Genomic DNA, 8,193 nt, shown 5'->3' on the forward strand with positions numbered 1-8,193 from the left:
AGCAAGGTGAGCATTAGAGAGATCAGCAGCCCAGAGTAACTGATCTCAGTGCAAACTGTGGATTTTAAGAAAAGCTGATGCTTCACTCTTCAGGGATGGTTTCCTCTTTCAGGGAGTTTTATAAACACTGACAGAACACTAGATACTACATCTTTCAACGTCTTTGCAGATTAATTCAGCACAATACCAATAATAGCAGAATAAAGGCTCAAAATCAGGAAAAAAATTTAAAATTGACTCTAATTCATTTAAAAAGTTAATAGTATAACACACCAAAGCACTTCTACGAACCAGGAAATGAAGTAACTTTGGAACAGTTCAAAAAGGCTTAAAGTTTATTTTCCAAGTCCACTTAAATACTGACAGTATTTGGTTCTTTCTTTATTTTTTATTTCTGTCAGTATTTAAGTGGACTTGGAAAATAAACTTTAAGCCTTTTTGAACTGTTCCAAAGGCTCCGTTTTGTTTCACCAGTTTACTTCATTTAATAGTATAACACCTTTGGCATCAACTTGCATTTTTTGGACAATGACTATAAAACTCTGATGTCTGGATTTATTGATTGTCTATAATCCTAAATTATTTACAAGCAAATCAAAGTTTTTACAAAGGACAGAGCTCAAGGAAAATCAGGGAAGGTCTGTTAAATCGGGGACAGTGACAGGTTTGCATCACTCTTTACTGAGGTAAATAAAACTGACTTACCCCTGCTGCTGTTTGATGACTGCTAAACAACAGTCACTGATCTGATGTGCCAGTACCTGTGGTGCATAATGTATTGCTGTTTGCTGAAATAAGTACAATACTAGTATTGCTATGGCTTATGCTTGTGTGTGTGTGTGTGTGTGTGTGTGTGTGTGTGTGTGTGTGTGTGTGTGTGTGTGTGTGTGTGTGTGTGTGTGTGTGTGTGTGCATGTGTACGTGTGTGTGTGAAATATCTGTGATTTTTATCTGTGCACACACCCAGTAATGCCAGGGCACATTCATTATTCTTCTGAGTACCAGTAAAAAATGTAATGCATTAAATATATTATAGAAATTTCAGACACTTAAATCTGCTAAGAATCTGGGGACCCCCACTCCCTATGGTCTTTAACCTGAACAAAGCTGTGATATGATCCTGTTAGGATAAAGCTAATGGCCTCTCCTCTCATCTGCCCCCATTCTAAAACCAGCCATGCTCAGATGTGTGTGAACAGAAAGCTGATGCAGGTTATGTGTGTGTGTAGGGGTGAGTAGTTATTACTTTTTAAATTTTCATCACAGTCAAACCTTAGAGGTATGCACATGAGGGCACTTGAGGTTATTATAGCTTGTGCTTGGGCTTACAACAGTGTGGTCATTGTTTCTTTTACTTTTTTTCACAGACCTTAGAGGTGTACAAAGAAAATGACTATAGCTTGTGCAGGGGTAGTGTACTGTCTAGGACCAACAAAGTGGAATACAATACTGTAATCATTATTTTTTCACTTTTCTCACAGTCACACTTCAGGCATGTATACAGGTAGCTGCCTGTGACAGTTTGGGTTGAGGAGTGAGGAGGTATGCTATGTATATGTATGTCAGCAGTCCATTGAAATACATGACTGTGGCAATTTGAACCTCTGCTCACATCCCACTCTAACACCAGAGGGACGCACGGGGGGGGGGTTTAGGGAGGCAGGCAGTTCCCAGATAGGACCAGTGTATCCAGACGACACCAACTGAATTGTTAGTTTATTCTGAGCTACTATTTTGTCATCTTTGAAAATTAAGCCTGGGGTGCAACTTATGTCTTCCTTGAAAGAAAAAAAAAAAAAAGATTGAATTGTTTTTTCTTACTCATGTTTTTTTTTTTTCTTTCTTTTTTTAGGTCACCATTGGATTAAAAGGCTGAGAAAATGCTCCAAAATACATCCTAGGACATGTATAACCCTATTACTTCTTGGGCCTCGGCTTATTTGAGTTATTTTCCTTAATGGTTATTACTGTGCTTACTTGGTCAGGAAAGGTGGTTACTGTGCTTACTTGGTCAGGAAAGGTGGTTTGAAAGGATGCAAGGAAAACTAAAGCTGAACAACATAATTTCTTTCCTTAATCATAATTTCTGTTCAAGCCTCCACTGGATGAAAGATGGTGTAAAAAGAAAAAAAAACTTTAAAGCACTTCAGAGCATATAGGAAGTTATGGCTTCTTGAAAAAGCTGAAGAGTAAGGCAAAATGTGAGCAAAGGGAAAAATGTAATAGGCACGCTATAGTGAGTCCAAGATGGAGGGAAAACAGAGGAAGATAGTAGGCCAAAGATGCTATTTCACCTAAATCCAGACCTGTACATAGAGTTGCTGCAATGTATCATTGTTGCACGAAATGCCAGTAACTGTAAATGTTGCTTTGTGAGATGGGCCTACATAGTGCGGTACATAGACTTGTTGCAATGTAAGAGCAATGTAGCTACAGGTCAGTCTATGCTCACTTCTCCTAAATGTTTATAAACGTTATATTATTATTAAACCTGAAAAGGAACCATTGTATTGCACTCTTTCATCACTGTATATCTACACCATGAAGCCAAACAAAATGGCAGCGAATTAAAGTGAACAAGACATATACATTACCATTATTTCATACTCATACACCAAGCTAGAAACTTCATTAAATTCTAAGTACATCACTACCAATTAGGTTTTACTACTAATGATTTTATCTAAGTGCAAGTAGTTAAAAAACTATATAAATTATTTATGAAAGAAAAGGATGAAAGAAAGAAGATTTTGATTTTATATTTGAATAAATGTATGTTTTCACTTGTTTAAAACTTACTCTCTCTCTCTCTCTCTCTCTCTATATATATATATATATATATATATATATATATATATATATATATATATATAAACTGCAACATATTCAGATAGTGTTATGAAATACATGTTAAATAGCTGTGATTACCTCAATGTATATTGCTAGTAGATGTTGAGTCTGGGATTCTACTTTACTTTATGTAACTTAGAACTGCTGAGCTGTATTAAATGAACAATATTGCTTATTTGGTTATTAGGTGAAAAGTACAAATAAATAAATTAAGTTATTTTTCTTTTAATTTCTTTTTCTTTTCACTGGTTTGCCAGTTATTTCTTTCTGCTTGTCTCTTTATCGAACTGTTATTCCATTCCATATCTTCCATTTTATCCAGTACATCTTTTGTTTTTAAGTATGATAATAGCATTGTCCAGGTCTTCGAAGATTTTTGTTTCATCTGTGAGAAATATTTTCAGTCTAGCTGGAAAGAGCAGTGGAAGGTAGAAAAGATTTCCTTCTAGACATCATTACTGATGAAACATCATTGTCAAATCTTATTGTTTGGTCCTGAAATTTTATTGGAGACTTAGCCCAAGCAGTCTTTAGGATGAGATCCTTATCTTGTGCAGAGAAAAAATTTACAATTGTAGATATTGGATTTGACTTCTTTGAAAGAGATGCTGCTTTAGATAAAGATCTATGGACATGTTTTATGTCAAAGGACATACCTTCTGGGAAATCAAGGGTTTTAGGTATCCAAGTTATTACAATGTTTGTCATGTTGTCATTTTGAATGCCTTCAGGTAATCCAAAAATTCTGATATTGTTTTTGTGGGCACTGGTTTCCAAATCATCAGTCTTTTCTAAGCAACAAGGTATTTTGTTTCAGTAAAAATTCCAGATTGTGTTCATCTTCTGACAGTCTTCCTTCAAAGTTCTTTAAGGCATCTTCTATCCCTGATATCTGACTTTTTTGTTGATTTACTATTTCTTGTATCAGCTCCCATTTGTCTAGAAGAGTTTTCTTTGAAGTTCTCTATTTTGTTGTCCATTTTATCCATTTTAAGAGAAAGCTCTTGTAAGCTGGTAAGAACAAATTGTATATCCTTCCTTAGTGAAGAATCCTGAGAGGTTCCTTTTGTGTGGCTCATTTTAAAGGTTGAAGACAGAAAACTTCCAGGTGATATTTTGACAGAAAATTATAAAATTTAATAATTCTGTTTTTGGATATTCTTTTAGTAGATATGACAAATTAGTAATATTTGTTGAAAAAAATGAAAGGAATATTTAAAAAAATGAAATTTCCTGTCAGCAATGAAAAAACTAGCAGAGCTGATGAAAGCTGTTGGTATTCAGTCAGCATCTTGGCCACACCCTCAGCAGCTTATATATCTTGATGATTTCCTCACCTGTAATATGGAGAAGAATGGAATACTGGACTTTCTCTGGCTTTTCACTGAAGCTGATCACAGTGATGCACAGCTCAAGCCTTTGTACCTGGGTATTCAGTTTTCTTACAGATTCCCATAGTACTTACATGGATATCATGTTGTAACAAAACCTAAAGAAATATATTCTAGTAGAAATTGTGAAAACTGAACTTACAAAAAAAAATCACATTAAACTATAGATCAGTTATACTGTTATAACATGAAAAGGGGAAAACATTTCTGAACAAGAAAGCAAAACAAACTAATGATTTCATTCTGGAATTCCTAATGTATTTTTCTAATAACACCATGACAAAAGTCAAAAGTTACAACTGTAACACCAAGTCAGAATTGTACAAATGGAGGTGTTTATAACCACCACACATACAAAGGTTCGGTGTAAGGGCCTAGTCAGTGCTTTCAGGTTCATTTTTTAACAGAGTTAGACTTCAGTGAGAGGGGGCCTACATTGCCTAACTGTGAACTCTGAGCAAGTCACTAAACCAAATACCACTCCTGGGCTGAGTCTGAAAAAAGTCCATGGAGATCACCGCTCTACTCCAGAAAACAAATACAAACAAAAACAACATAGAAAACTGCTTAATGTTTTTCCCTAATGGAATTAACTAACAGTTAAGTTAGATATTTTTAATTTAAAGTTAGGTAAAATTAGACCACTACTTGACAACTAGTTTGTCATAAAGTATTAAGCCCATATTTTATTTGGAGGGTGATGCCCATTGTATACTCCATTCTGGGGCTGTTACTCTTTCTTCTTTTGTATTTTAATTCAAAGGTAACCAATGCCATAAATGACACAACATGTAATACAATTCCTTTCATTCTATTTCTGTCTGCTGACTTTCTATTCAGTAGAATAGTCCAAAGAATACTGATTTCATCAGTTTAGATCCAGCAGATGGTAAGACAGCCCACATATAGGCCTTTCACTAATGGTCTGTGGCAGGTTCTAGGCTTTCCTTAAAGGTGCCCCACTGACAGTAGCAGAGTGAATTAGGGCTGGGTACTTCCTCTGCTTACCTCCCCAGAAGGTCGTATCACTTTGATTGCTGATTTCTGTCATAAGAGATTGATTGCTGATTCCTGTCATAAGTGATTTCACTGAGATTCAGATACAGATATTGTATTCTAGTGGTAAAAGAAATTCTGTGAACACCATGACCCACAACATTAGACAGAAGGGAAGATGAGGACATGGGTGGCAGCTGGAATAGGAAAGATTTACATCAGACCTGTGAGAGTATTGCTTAACAGTGAGGATAAGAAGGCCATGAACTCTACGCCCAGAGCACTGATGCACTATATAACTTTAAAAAGGTGTTCAGTGATGTCTGATATGGAGGAATGTAAAGGGGAAGAGTCAGGATAAGGTGTGGGACAGCTCCTTGGGAACTAGCTGTAGAGCTCAAACAGGCTAAAACTTACAGATGTTAAGGATATCTGCAATTGGTTGTAAAGACTTAAAATTATGCTTTAGGTTACCTGCAGATATAGGTAGCACAGAAAACATATCCACAGACATTAAAGTTACTTGCGGTCTTTTTTTTTCAGAGTGATGTGCTGTTTGTATGCATTAATCTTTCTTGCACAGGAAGCATGCACAAATTTGTTTTATCTTCCTTCTGTAACTTTTGATATGCAGCATTGTTTACTATTACTGACATGTTTTAAATCTAAGCCATATGCTGCTTTGAAGACACTTATGGCAACCACTTTCCATTGCATGGCTTTTAGCATTTTGTTTTACACTTAGGACATCTTGGGTACTGTTTATGAAACACTCAGCATATCCTTATCCTGAAATGTGAGCTTGGATTAAAAAAAAACAAAAACAAAATACTCTGTGGGTTATGTGTAGTCTGAGTAAACCACAGAACTTCAAAGTGAGAAAAACATTAGAAATAGTCCAAAATCATAGATTATAGAAAACTCTAAGTCACATGTATGAATACATACTTGAGAATAGTCTGTGCCCACACAAATTAAATACTACCAGAACAGCAATGCCTTAAAATCATATAGCGCAAGTACTAGATTCTCAGAACTGTTGAAAATAACTAAAATACAAAAAGATGGAGCCAGGAATTTAGATTATCTTTTTTTTCATTTTCTCAACATTAGATGAAACAGGATTCCAAAAAGTCTTACTTATGTAACTGGAGGCTTCTTAACATCTGTCTGAGCAATGCATCTTTTCAACTAAAATGCAAATCTCATGGCTAAAATGAGCTTGCAATGTTACAGGTCATAAAACTGTCAAACAACAAGAGGGAGTCAGGCTCCTATTGGTCATTTAGTCTGTTAGAAGCATCAAACTGACTAATAAGATGCTCAGAAAGTATTATTTTATAAACAGTACCCCTCATCCCTGGAGGAAAATGTCTCTGGAAGTGGACAGGGTTAGATGCATCGATTTGTATGTGGCTGTGACATGTCAAGCATTGCTGCAAAACAGTGTGTGGGGAAGACTACAAGAGATAGCTGGCAAACATAAATCACCTTTGAAAGTACTCATTGGTAACAAAACAAAATGAAAGTTGTTGTGGACTGCAGATCATTTGTCCCTTCTTTACTCGGATGATGGATGCAATTCATCAAGTGCAACAGTACAAATAATGTGGGGGCAAAAAGGGAGAGCTGCTGGCTTAGAATCAATTCAGTGGCACATTTCTGCAGGTAAATCTTCAGTAGCAAGGTATCATCGTTGTCACCACCACCAACACCACTCAAATTGTGGAGCTCTGCAAATACCAAATTACACTTGTTTATTTAACACATTGTCATTTTAGAGACTGCATAATACAATGATTCTCTAAACATATTAGTCATAATGTTTCCCTTAGCTCTTTTGTCTTCGTACAACAATATTTTTTTGCCTAAAAGAAGGAAGGAGGATGGTTAATGTAACACCAGCCCCTTTAAAAAGAGGTATTACATATGGCTGTGTCAGTGGAGCTACCAGTTGCACACTCACCTTAGGAGCTGAAGGTTGTGATTCTATTCCCTCACCAATTAGAAGGAATACTGGCACTGCAGTGCATCATGGAGGGGGGGGGGGGACTGCACTCGAGTGTATTTTCCTGTGAATGATACACTAAATCAAGGTCCCATCTACTTGTGTTGGTGGTAGCTCAGTTGGGTGTAAAAGATTCCCATGACACCTACTGAAAAGAGTAAATTAACACAGCATAAAACATTATTTACACATTTATTGGTACATATCTGCACATTCCTATATACCATCATCATCATTCCATAATTGACTCATACTCCTTCATCCATAACTGTAATCTATTTTTTGCAATATATCAGCCAAAATCCATTTCCCATTAAAAAAGTTTCATTCAATCTTTTGTGTAAATTAACCCATATTACATAAAATAAAATCTTATCTACCCTTCTCCTATATTCTTATTTGTTTTTATAATATCCATACACAATCATATTCATATCTATATTGTCTATCATTAAAATTCTCCAAAAAATTTTTTCTTCACACAACTTTTTTCAAAGTTTAATCACTGTTACATTTAAAAAAAAAAAAGCATGCTCTGTTGTTTCTTAATCCCCATAAAATAAGCACACTCTTTCAACTTGCTTTTTATTTGGCATATTTCCATTTACAGGTAACTTATTACCAGTCTCCATAGGAAATCCTGAAAATACCTACACTTTGTACATTGCTTTTTACCTACTTTAATGATTTTACTGGTCCAGGAGACGAAGGTGGCATCAATAGTTGAAGTCCATAGCAGGATTGGACAAGCCACCGCAGAATTTGCCTTTGTCAAGTCATGTCTATGGAATCGGACAAACATCTCTTATCACCACTATGATTTGTGTTTTCTAGGCACTGATCTTGCCAAATCTCCTTTATGAATCAGAAACATGGATCATCCTCAAGCCAAACATGAACAAGCCTGAGGTTTTCCAAATGCGATGCCTGCACCAAATCTTGGGTATC

The 8,193-nt window shown here is 35.8% G+C and overlaps 1 long non-coding RNA gene across 1 annotated transcript in view; it reads left to right on the forward strand.

Annotated features, from left to right (window-relative positions):
* LOC122793704 overlaps positions 1–2,794 on the forward strand; it is a 103,316-nt gene extending 100,522 nt beyond the window's left edge. The window contains exon 2 of the long non-coding RNA XR_006363510.1: positions 1,853–2,794. This is a non-coding gene — a long non-coding RNA (uncharacterized LOC122793704). The remainder of the gene's footprint in view (positions 1–1,852) is intronic.
* The last annotated feature ends 5,399 nt before the right edge of the window (positions 2,795–8,193 follow it).

This window comes from Protopterus annectens, chromosome 2.part0, assembly GCF_019279795.1.
Source record: "Protopterus annectens isolate FY-2018-M chromosome 2.part0, PAN1.0, whole genome shotgun sequence".
Lineage (NCBI taxonomy): Eukaryota > Metazoa > Chordata > Ceratodontiformes > Protopteridae > Protopterus > Protopterus annectens.